Raw genomic sequence first — 12,196 nt, forward strand, 5'->3', positions numbered from 1 at the left:
CTCTTACTCGATTCTTGGTTGATTATTCAGAAATTTAGGAAAAGTAAATGAATTATGTAAGAGAAATAAATTTTTTTTTTTTCTTTTCTTAGTTGGTAGTTTAGTTGTTCGGCTACAAATATAGTAGTTTTAGAGAGATTTATAAAATGCACCATTATTATTGAGTATGAAGGATTTACTGGGAAAAATATATAAGAGGAGGTGTGTGAGTACAGAGTACCAATTACGAAAGAAATATATATATATATATATATATATATATATATATGAGGAGGTAGCTATTAAATGGTGTTTGTCAATATAAAATGGTATTAATGGAATTTAGTCTCAAATAGTCACTAAATAGCAATATAGTTTTAAAAATGATGACTATAATGCTTTTTGAAACTTTAGGCACTTTAAAGTTATTTTTTATTTTTGTCACTAAAATCTAATTTATATTATATTTGTTACGACAACCATTCACAACACTGAGATTCTCCCTATAGTAACAAATAACATTGCTAAAAAATATATAACATTGATAATCTAATTACAATTTATAACACATACTAGTAACCAAAGACATATTTGCCTTCATATGTAAAATTTATTACTTATCAAGATACAGTTTATAATATATATTAGTAACCCAAACATTTGCCGTCAAATTTATAATCGATTACCCATCAAGATATGTAACTTACTCTGTATTATATGTACTTTTTTAAATGAAAAGATGATGACCTGAAGTTTTTCAAGGGCATCGTTATCATACACACACACACACACATATATATATATATGTATGTATGTATAATATGTATATTTTTATTGTGTGATTTAATTATTTTTATCAAATTCCCAACATATGCAAAAAAAAATTACTTATCAATATAACCTAAACAATTGCCTTCATATTTATAAAAGTTAAAATCATAAAATCCCTAATACTTTCAATTTTTTTTTTATCATAAAATCTTAACATGTTTCTAAAAATTCAACATTATTACAAAGTTATCACATTGTACCAATTTTGTTAGTTTGGGGCGTTAAAGTAGGCTGCTCACTTGCATTGGCAAAATATTTTTAGTAACAAAATTACCCCTACAAAAACATGCGCCAACCATGTGCTGTTACATTTTTTTGTTATTCCAAAAATGCCCCTAAGCATGTTAAATAATATAAGCGGCCCACTTACTTATCCACTGAAAATGATTGAATTTTAGTATTTGAATTAAAATTTTAAATAATTTATGACAAAAGACATTAAAAGAATATTTTTAAAAAATTATTTAAAAAAGTTACCATCAAATTATGCATTTCCTTTTTAAATACCAATGACGCCTTTCATTTTATTTATTTTTTATAAATAGAATAAATCTAACTTTGGAAATCTTCTTCCAATTGAGTTTTGAATCATCAGTTTTTAATATATACCATTTATCAAAATAAGAATTAAACTTTTGTAATTAGAATTTTATTCAAAATTTAGTGGTTATCCAAATCTATTAGTTTGCCATTTAAACATATTTGAAAAAATATATTTTAACTATCATGATTGTTATCAATTTTTATATTTAAATTGTGTATTAATTAGTCAATATTTTGAAGTATGAAAATGATTCAAAATTTAAAAAATATAAAATAAATAATGATATTTTAATGACTTATTTATTTTTTTGTTTACCAAATGGTGAATTATACAAAAGATTTTTTTATTTAAATTAAATGAACTAAATTGTAATTTAATACATAATATAATATTCATATATTAACTTGAACTAAATTATAATATTCAGGTTTGTGCGTGAGGGTAATTTTGTAATTTACAAAATATTAATTTTTATTTTTTAAATAAAGTGATATATCATAAGGGTAATTTAGTCATTCAACAAGCCCTTAACGATTTATTGACATAATTAGGGCAATGTAATAACTTTGTAATAGTATTGGAAATTTTAAAAACAGATTAAAATTTTATGATCAAAAATTAAAAATAATAAGGAATTTTATTATTTTAGTCTTATTTATAATTTATAACTCATCAAGATACACAACTTACTTCGTATATCTTTTTCTTTCAAAATGAAAAGATGAAGAGTTTGAAGTTTTTCAAAAGCATTGTTGTCATTTATATATTAGGAAAAGAATATATATTTATATATACAATGTATAATTTTTTATTATATGATTTAATTATTTTTATAAAATTCCCAACATGTTCTGAATTGGGAATTATGAATTTGACCATTAGGAGACGGCAAACGAGTATGAAAAGTCTGAGTAGTACACACGAGTCAAGAGGTCAAAGTAAAATTTACGTGTTGTAAGAAAATTGACTTTGATTCCTCTTCAAGACTCTGTCTACCAATTTCAACACACAAGTTTGTACACCTTTTGAATAATGTCTCCATCATTCATCAATAATCCACCATCATAAAAATTAAAATTACTAGTCAAACAGGGTCTTAAAATAATGAATCATCAATCTCTCTGGTCCATGTTCTCTTCGATCGTGACCGTTTGATTTGATCCTATGGCTGTGATGTACTTACACGGTACGACTACTACTGCCACTATGACATAAAAAAAAAAAAGAAAAAAACATCATTTCAAACATTTTATGTGAAGTCTCAAAATTTAAGTGAAATCCTCTATTTAGTTTTTGTTTTATGAAGAAAAGTCAGTGATAGATTTTTAGGTTTTTTTCAATAACTTTATTGGTTATTTTTATTTTTCTTTCATCTTTTAATTGATCAATTATAACCAATTTGAAATACATTGTCACCATCTTTTAATTATGATCATGTTTTACAATTTCGATTCTATTTCAATTATGATCATGTTTTACCATTCCGATTCTATCATGTATGTCTTTTTCACTTCATATTTATTAATGTTGTTTTTCATTAATTATATATATAGATTTTTTTTTTTTTTTTTTTTTTTTTTTTTCCCTTTGGTCGCCAAAAGAAAATCATGCCATTGGTACATAACAACTTGGAATAAAATTTATCCATTTTGAATATGATCTCATAGTTTATTTGCTAGACTTTGAAACTTAATAAATTCAAGATCTGGCTAGTCTCTACTGTTCTTACAGTGACTTATCTGACCTAGGTGGTGAGGCGTCACTCTAAATTCTCGAAATTAGTCGAATTGTTGAAGAATCTTAAGAGTTCTCATGTCGTGGGTCAAATTTATGGTAGTTTGGCTTGAGGTTACCGGAGAAAATCAATATTAATTGATTTTTAATATTGATCTACATTGAATTAGTAAAATTTTAATTTCATTTTGTTGTTGAACAAAAAAGAAAAAAAAAAAAAAATTAAGTTTTTATCTTTTTATTGTCAGAAATATTTTTAACATTTCTCTATATAATTTCAAAAAAATTACCAAATTATTCTTAAATTACATATTTGTTTCGGTTTGCCATCAAATAAATAATCTTATACTAATGTTGAACATGGCCACCACTGAAGAACATCAATCACGTCAAAAGGGAATGAGTACGGGCACCACTTTGACTTGGTGGTCATCGTGTTGAACGGTCGTGATTAATATTATGAAGGGCTCAAAAACAGCGTGACCTAATAATTCATTTCCAAAGTTCCTCCTATTTGAATTATACAGGTGCTACCAAACAAAGACCTACCTAATAAGTCGTGCGTATCATGATTGCATCAAGTTCTAGAAGGTGAAATTGGCGCAGATTAGAGGTTCAACTCTTGATCCGAAATATGAAATTTTCATTCAAAATTTACGGAATGGTGTAATCCATATATATCGTGTTTATTATTCTGGTTCAAAAGTCAAATTGGTCATGTTTTACGGCACCATTAGCCCCATTCTTAACGGCAACGGTCAACTAACACACTTCTGCTCTCAAAGATCTTCATATACTTCGTTCAGGGAAGTCTCGTTGTCTAAGTCTTCTTTCGAGAAATCTAACAAGATGTCTCGTTTAGAGAAGCTCCGCCTAGGAATGCCCTGTACAGGGAAGTTTCGTTGTTTAGCGAGATGTCTCATTCAAACATGTTCAACATTTTAAGCTGTCCAACATTATAACCCAAACCAGTCCAAAATGAATTTGGATTGTCAATCTTTAACCGAAGACTATATGGAATTGCAAATTTTTTAAGCTGAGCTTGGGTTGGTCGAGCTTGCACTCCTTTTTGCTTTACACACTACAACTCCAAAGAAATATAATAACAATACTCGCATCTAATGTCGTGAATCTGAGGCAATTATCAAACAAATTTTTTGGTAAATACTTTGTGCATGTGGAATGAGAGAATTGCGTATACCAAATAATAAATTATAGGGTGATTAACACCACCATTATTTAAAATTAAAAAAAAAAAAAATGGTATCAACAAGTAAAACTAATTAATAAATAACCCTAGGTAAATTTTTTCCAGTATACTCTAAATAGCCTAGAGACCAAAGAGTAGTTTAACTAAATAGTCCTCACTTCTATTATGTTTACTTGGTTAAGGGCTTGTCGGATCCCAAATCCACATCAAGAGTTGGTAGGTAGTTCACTCCATAGGCAGTTGGTACCCTCTAGACTTTTGAGATTATTAGATTATTATTATTATTATTATTATTATTATTATTATTTTGTGGGAAAAAAAAAAAGAAAGAAAAAAAAGTAGTTTGTTAAGATATCTATCTTGAGGTAATTGGAACATAATGTATGGGTTTATTATGTATACATAAAGATTTTTTTAAACAATATTACAAAAGTCAGCTAGTCATAGCAAATAAATAAAAAATAAAAAAAAATTGGTTCCCTTGAATTTCTGATTTTGAAGGCGGACTAGGTCAAATTGAACTTATATTCTGCTATTAAGTATGCAAGAATCTCAATAATTAAAATGGTATTTTGGACACTTGTGATTATTTAGTCTTTTAGTCTATTAAATTAAATATGTGTTATGGTAGATTTTATTGTAAAATCTACATCATATCGACGAACTCTTCAATAATTTAATGTACAATATCATATATTACCAAAAGTGATCAAATTGAAAGTTTATCGGTTAAGAGAGAGAGAATATATATATATATATATATATATATATATATATATATAGTTCGAGTGGTCCAACATTGAAAATTCGGATCTCTCTATACAAATAATCTCAATGTATAATTACCTTTTTCACCATGCTTAGTACTTAATTTTTATTATTATTATTATTATTATTTTTAATTCAAAATTGAATGAGTTGTGATTTTTATTGAAGAGGGAAGCATATAGTTTGTACATTTTTGTTCTAAACAAACAACAACAAACTAACCCCACCATGTGCAAAAGATTCCCAAACTATAAAAACACTCAAACCTGCTTTTGTTCACTTCTTCCTTTGTCACGAGTCTTCTTCTTGCCTACCACACTACCAAATACATCTCCAATGACAACCATATATATACATATCTATCTATCGATCTATATATATATATATATATATATATATATATATATATATATATATATATATATATATATCTGTGTAAAAAGTTTAATAACTAAGTGAGATTGGTTTAGGTGGTTCTGAGATTGAGACTTGCTTGAACTACCACACAAGTAATTGGCACTGCTATTTTCAGCTGCTACTTTACGAAAGTGAACACAAAAATGTGCGTTTGGTAGTGAAAGTAGTTGCCACTAAATCTCATGATTTAGTTGCAAAGATACAACTTCACGTTTCAAATTTAAAGTGCCAATTTAGTATTCTCAAACGTAATCCAATCCGTTCAATCTCGAGTTCAAACCAACATTGAAACATAGCTTTTTAGTCCTTGCTTTATTTTCTGGTGGTTTTGCATATATTTACTTAATTCCCATATCTAACTACTTGAGAAATGGAGATTTCAAGGATAAGGTTTATACAAATAAACAGTCTAACAATTTTTAAGGTATATGCGTTATCAAGTTCTTGTTCTCCACTATTGATATTATAATTTATGTTCATGGTAATATAAATAAATATTTCACACATATATATTTTATTGGAAGGTTAAGCAAACTTACATATCCATGCCTCTACCGAGACTCAAACCCTGACCTTCCCCAGTTGGTACTAATCTACATTGTTCATTATATACATGGCACATTTTTATGTAAAACCTTGTTCGCGCAGACCCAAATGATATCAGTTAGCATGGCCCATCTTCCACTTTGTTTTTAGAGCTTGCTTAACCAACTTATTGCAAGTGCCGTGTTATCCGAGTGGTTAGGTTGTTCCCTGTGTCCTGGAGCCCGTATTCGAGCCTTCACCCTAATAGCTTATTGCTGGTTCTTGATTTCATGTGTTGTTAGTGTGTAACAGTCATATCGAGAAATTATTAGATGGTCCCAGACCATTTGACACAAAATAATGTGCAAGTTAATTGACACAATCGGGAAAAAATAAATAAATAAATAAATAAATAAATCCCACTCAAATTTGTGCAATCCACTAAAAATCATGAGGATATCCTAATCGCAGCTTCAAAATGAACAACTGTAATGGCCCATTAGAGTTGCATATCCTAGTGATAACAGAAAATGAATGTGGACTTCAGTCCCACACGCAAGGCCCATTGACTAATCTCACAATTAATTGCAATAAGTTTCAGATTGGGCCTTTAACCAAGTGTCTATTAGTTGACCTAAGACCAGCCCAGATTTGGGTTTCTTCATTGTCACACACATTAATAAATCGAAGGACAATCGAACCAGAGCCATGTAAGAGAGATTTTAGAGTCAGCTTACCTAGGCCGGTCCAGTATTGACCCAAGGTCCTAGCCATGTATAAGTGGTTAGAGGTTTTAGGGTCAGCTTATCTGGGCCCGGTCCAGTATTGGCCCAAGACCCTATGTTCACTAGTGGGACTTGAACCAATTACCTTCTTCCCTCAGGATATATCACATAAAAAAAAATAATAATAACTCTGATTAATCATGTCCAATATGAATTCTTTGTTCCTTTCATTTTCCGATTTAATTAATTGGTCAAATAGGATAACAAATGTATTCACATTCAATAAAACTAAATAATGAGAACTTTAATAGTGAATATTAAGTATTAAGTAATTGCAAAATTCAGATATTTTTTAGGTTTTTTTTATAGTATAATTTAAATGTTTAACATAAAGTTTTAAGTGATGTCAAATTTTATCCCATTTTAAATTATACTTATGTTTATTAAGTAATATTCAAAATTCGTTATGAAACGCACTTAAATTTTGGATAAGTGCTTATTCAAAATTTAACACAATTTGGCTTCTTTTTGTTTTTTTGGGTCCATTCTTCATTTTTTTTACCCTACCAAATAAAAAAAAGGTTCACCCTAGAGAAAATAGAAAGAGGAAATAAAAAGAAATATTTTAGTGGAAAGCGATAGAATGTTCAGAAGGAACGAGGGTTACCTTGAATCCACAAAATATGTAGTTTGAATCCACAAACTAAAAGAAAATTCATGAAAATTCTGAAATATTATTGATAAAAAATTAAATTACGCACTTACAATACATAAATATTTATAATAGATAAAACCTAAGAAATTAAAAATACAAGGAAACTAATCTTAGCAATAAGTCTCAAAATAAATTCTCTCTAATAATTTTTGAAAAATAAAGAAAGAAACATAATCAAATAAAACTACTAAATATAAAATATTAGAGTATTTTGACTTCATTAAGTCTTCGAACAAAAATTTCAAAATAATTCGCATACCCCTTATAACACAATAAAACGCGATTTTGAAGTCTTAAACGAAGATTTTTAATCAAAACCCAACATGACCCATAAACAAAAATTAGTGGGCGTCTCTCAATGTGTCGTTTCCACCTAAAAAATAATCTTGATTTATTGAAAACGGACTTGTAAGCATTCACGAGTGATTGAAAGAATAAAGAAGAAACAAAAAAGATATTTCTAAATGATTCCATGTCAAACAAAGTGGTGAAGAACTTAGAATATTGAAAGGATTTAGGTACTGAGATAGAGAGAGATTAGGGCATGCACATGGGTCTCCTCCCACATACATTTGTCCTTAATCTAGTCAACAAGGAGAAGAGGTGGTTAGGACCATCACCATGTGGGTGTTAACAAGCACATGTGAAGGGATGGACACAAACACACACACACAAAGACATGCCATGTACTCCAAAACCCAAACAGATAGAACTTATGGTCTTATCTTATATCTATAAACCCTACCAACAAATTATCATTTCCCTCCATATCTCTCACTGAAAATATTCTTTATGCTCCAAAAAAATAAAGTTTGAAAGTTTTATGACTTTTCAGTGGGTAGGCCACCAACCTTTATTTTTTTCAGTCTTTGAAATAAAAAATAAAAATGAAAAGACTTTTGCCCTTTGTATTTTTGCATGACTCACTAGTCACTTGATCCAAAGCATCTAAAAAAAAAAAAAAAAGAATCTAATCATATAATACCACACTTGAAAGAGGTGTGTGTATATAATACCACATTTAAAAAAAAAATTACAATATATATATATATATATATATATATATATATATTTATATTTACAGATATTTCGATAGTTTAGTGAATTAGTATTATTGGTGAACACACTTGAAAGAGGTGTGTGTATATAATACCACATTTTAAAAAAATTCACCAATAATACTAATTCACTAAACTATCGAAATATCTGTAAATATAAATATATATATATATATATATATAAAAGGAATTTGTTATATTTCATAACTTGGAAGTTTGAAAAGGTTTGAGCCTTTGAGGGCCTTTTGTTTCTCTCTCATCCAACATTTTCTCTATGCATACACCATGATTGGATTTATCATAATTGGTTTTGACTACTTTCTTGAGGAAGATCTCACTTTTGACTCTCAACTTCACTACCCACACTGTCTTTTTTACTTGCAATGACTTTAAGGAATTATAGTAGCTTTTTGTTCCATGTATAGTACTATAAGTTAAATACTCCGTATGTTGAATTGTTCACTCTCTGGTTCATTTACCTAAAGTTGCTACACTCTGTCTGGAAAAAACACACACACACACAATGGACAGTTTTAATTAGAATTTGAATATTGGGGTTTTGATATTTTGATTAACCTGCATACATTTCACTTGATTAATTTTTAGAACTTGCAAGAAGATCTCAATTGGCACAGAATATATGGATTTGTGTGTTGCTTGCTTACGAAATGATAATGATAGTAATAATACTCTGCAAAATCCTATTATGTCATAAATTAGAATATCTAATTGTGCTTTATTAAGATTTATTTAGGTGAGATTTGAGTTCATTCCCTAATTCGAGTTCGAGTCTTTAATTTTTTTTTTTTTTTTTGGTGTGAAAGGAAAATGATTCTTTCTCCATGGTGCTTAAATTTGTAGAAATATTGCAGCCCATCTAATTTTTCATTTATTCAGAAAATGAAACTGCCTTCCAGAGGATAAACAGTCCAATAAAGGTGAAAACATTTTTTGGGATGATTAAAAAGGTTAATACTATATCACTGCTCAAATATAAAACAAAATAGTGATCAAAATGATTTGATATGATAGCTTATCAAGTGTGGTTAGGTTAGTGGATGGATTCTCCTCTCTCTCTCTCTCTCTCTCTCTCTATATATATATATATATATATATCTGAGACCAGTCTTGTGATTGGTAAATAAATTTTGCCATTATTTATATTCTCTTGAGATTGGAGAAATATTGGTAGGTCAGGTGAAATTTCATATCACAAAATTCGAACAAATAATGATGGTGAACTCACTAACATGCTATGATTTAACCAACTTTGCTGAATGAAAAGTATAGCAAAATAATGAGACTAAACAACTTTATTTTTTTATGGTTGAGGGAACAAAATCAATTCCCCAACAGGAGAACAATCATGATTTTTCATTGAGGGTGGGACACCAAATTACAAAAGCCAAACATTAAGAAAATTGCAAATCCATATATATATATATATATATATATATATATATATATATAAAATAAATATATACAAGGATATATGTAAATTATATATGTGTTTAGTAAAGGCAAAGATAAGCATGCAAGTCAAACGCTCCACTAATAGAAAGGGTTCTTTGATAAAAATAAAGCTATTTAAGGCAAGAATTGGATGTTAGAAATAAAACTAATGTTAGGGTTTAACCGCTAGGGGTTGGTTCCAGGGGAGAAGTTTTAAAATTAAGTGCTCGTAAAATATTAAGTTTTAAGTTTGAATCCTCTCAAGTGCCGACTCGTGTGAATGGGATGCTTTGCACGGATCTCGTGGATTAGTCAAGGTAAAACCCTAGACACCCAGTTATCAAAAAAGAAAAAAAAAAAAAATAATAATAATAATGTTAGGGTTTGCATAATAAGAAGATTGAAAGATTGTTGACTCCAAAATGAAAGGAAATTTGTATCCTTGTGCATTTTATTTATCTCATGTTAATGTAAGCAAGGGATTCACCAAAATTTTAAAAATTACCCGACTAGTGTGAATGAGTCACTTTGCACAGATCTCGTGGATTAATCGGGACGGAACTGTAAACACCCCGGTTATTGACAAAAAAAAAAAAAATTATTGTTCAAGTTTGCAACATAAAAAGATTGAAAGATTGTTGACTATATTCTATGATACTCCTTCAAAATGAAAGGAATTTTGTATCCTTGTGCAGTTATGCATTTTATTTATCTCATGTTAATGTAAGCAAGGGCTTCACCAAAATTTTAAAAATTAGTTAATATCTTCAATGTTCATTGCAACCGAAAATTACTATATAAATAGTATATATATATATATATATATATATATATATATATATATATATATATATTTCTTTTTAACTTGATCCATTGGTTAAAGATAAAATTTGCTCTAAAGAAAGAGTGATGTCGATGAAAAATTTAGGGAGGTTCGAACGTCAAACTAGTCACATTTAGGCACCACCCTATGACAGCTTTGCCTAATTATTGTGTTTTCTATAATCAAGATTCCAACTTTGAAATGAAAATGATGTGAGGAAATTAATTGAAAATTGATATGCTAAAGTTGTCCCCATAAGAGGTAAAATGAAATTTTACATATTATAAGGTTAAAAAAGGGCAAAACAAGGGGGGGGGGGGGGGGGGGGGGGGGGGAATACTACATCTATAATCACCACATCATGGGGACAATTTGCTTTTGAAGTGACAACATATTGACTATTTAAATGGTTTGAATCGTGTGATATGATATTTGACAATATTTTCCATATCTACATTCATTTTTTTCATAAATCAAACCTAATCACCCATCATTCAGAATTTTAATTTTTATGAACTCAGCCCACTGCACTCTGTTTCAAAAATATAGACATATCATCTTTATATTTCAATTTTCTTCAAAAAAAAATAAAAATCAATCAATATACAAAAACTAATATTCTTAAAATTAGTTGGTTTTTTCTTGCATTAGTTAAACAAGCACTAAAAATCTTGGCCTTTTTCAAATTCACTTTTTCATAATATATCTTATTCGACAAGCACTAAAATCTTGACCTTTTTCATATAATATCTTATTTGAATGTGTAGAGTTTAGTTATTACCCCTTATATTGTGTTTCAAATTTTATTCTAAAATCAAAAAAGCTAGCTTTTTTCTTTTTTTTTTTTTAATTGTTAACCAATCAAACAATATTAATATACCATCAGAGTTAACCTAAGTTGAAGTTTCACACTCTGAAATTTACTGGATTATCGAGATACCTACTATTTATACAAGAACTACATCTTTATTAATTATATTCTCTCATAACATGTGACAATTGACATTATTTTTAAAAGGTGCTCTCATTGCTAGATGATCCTTCACTTATATCAACTCATATAACACGAGTATGATTTAAGTCGCGAAATTTGTACATCGGACAAGTTTTGTATGGCGAATATGATTTGTTCAGATATCAAAAATCCTTTTCACCACATATGTCAATTGACGTTATATTCAAGATAAACATCTTTTTACAGGAGAGAGAGAGAGAGAGATGGGCCTCTAAAATCATTAAAAACACCTCGCACTCAGTCACATTCACTGTCCCCCCCTCTTTAGCAGCAGCAATCCCATAGGAAAAAAAAAAAAAAAAACTTTCTTTGCCAAATGAATCCAAAAACACTTTCAACACACAACATTTCAAAAAGGTTCTCTTTTTCCAAAAATCCCCACCCAACCCAAGAAAAAATT

This window comes from Cornus florida, unplaced genomic scaffold (genome assembly GCF_030987335.1).
Source record: "Cornus florida cultivar Cherokee Brave unplaced genomic scaffold, ASM3098733v1 CherokeeBrave_3.0.0_Hap2_Chr11, whole genome shotgun sequence".
Lineage (NCBI taxonomy): Eukaryota > Viridiplantae > Streptophyta > Magnoliopsida > Cornales > Cornaceae > Cornus > Cornus florida.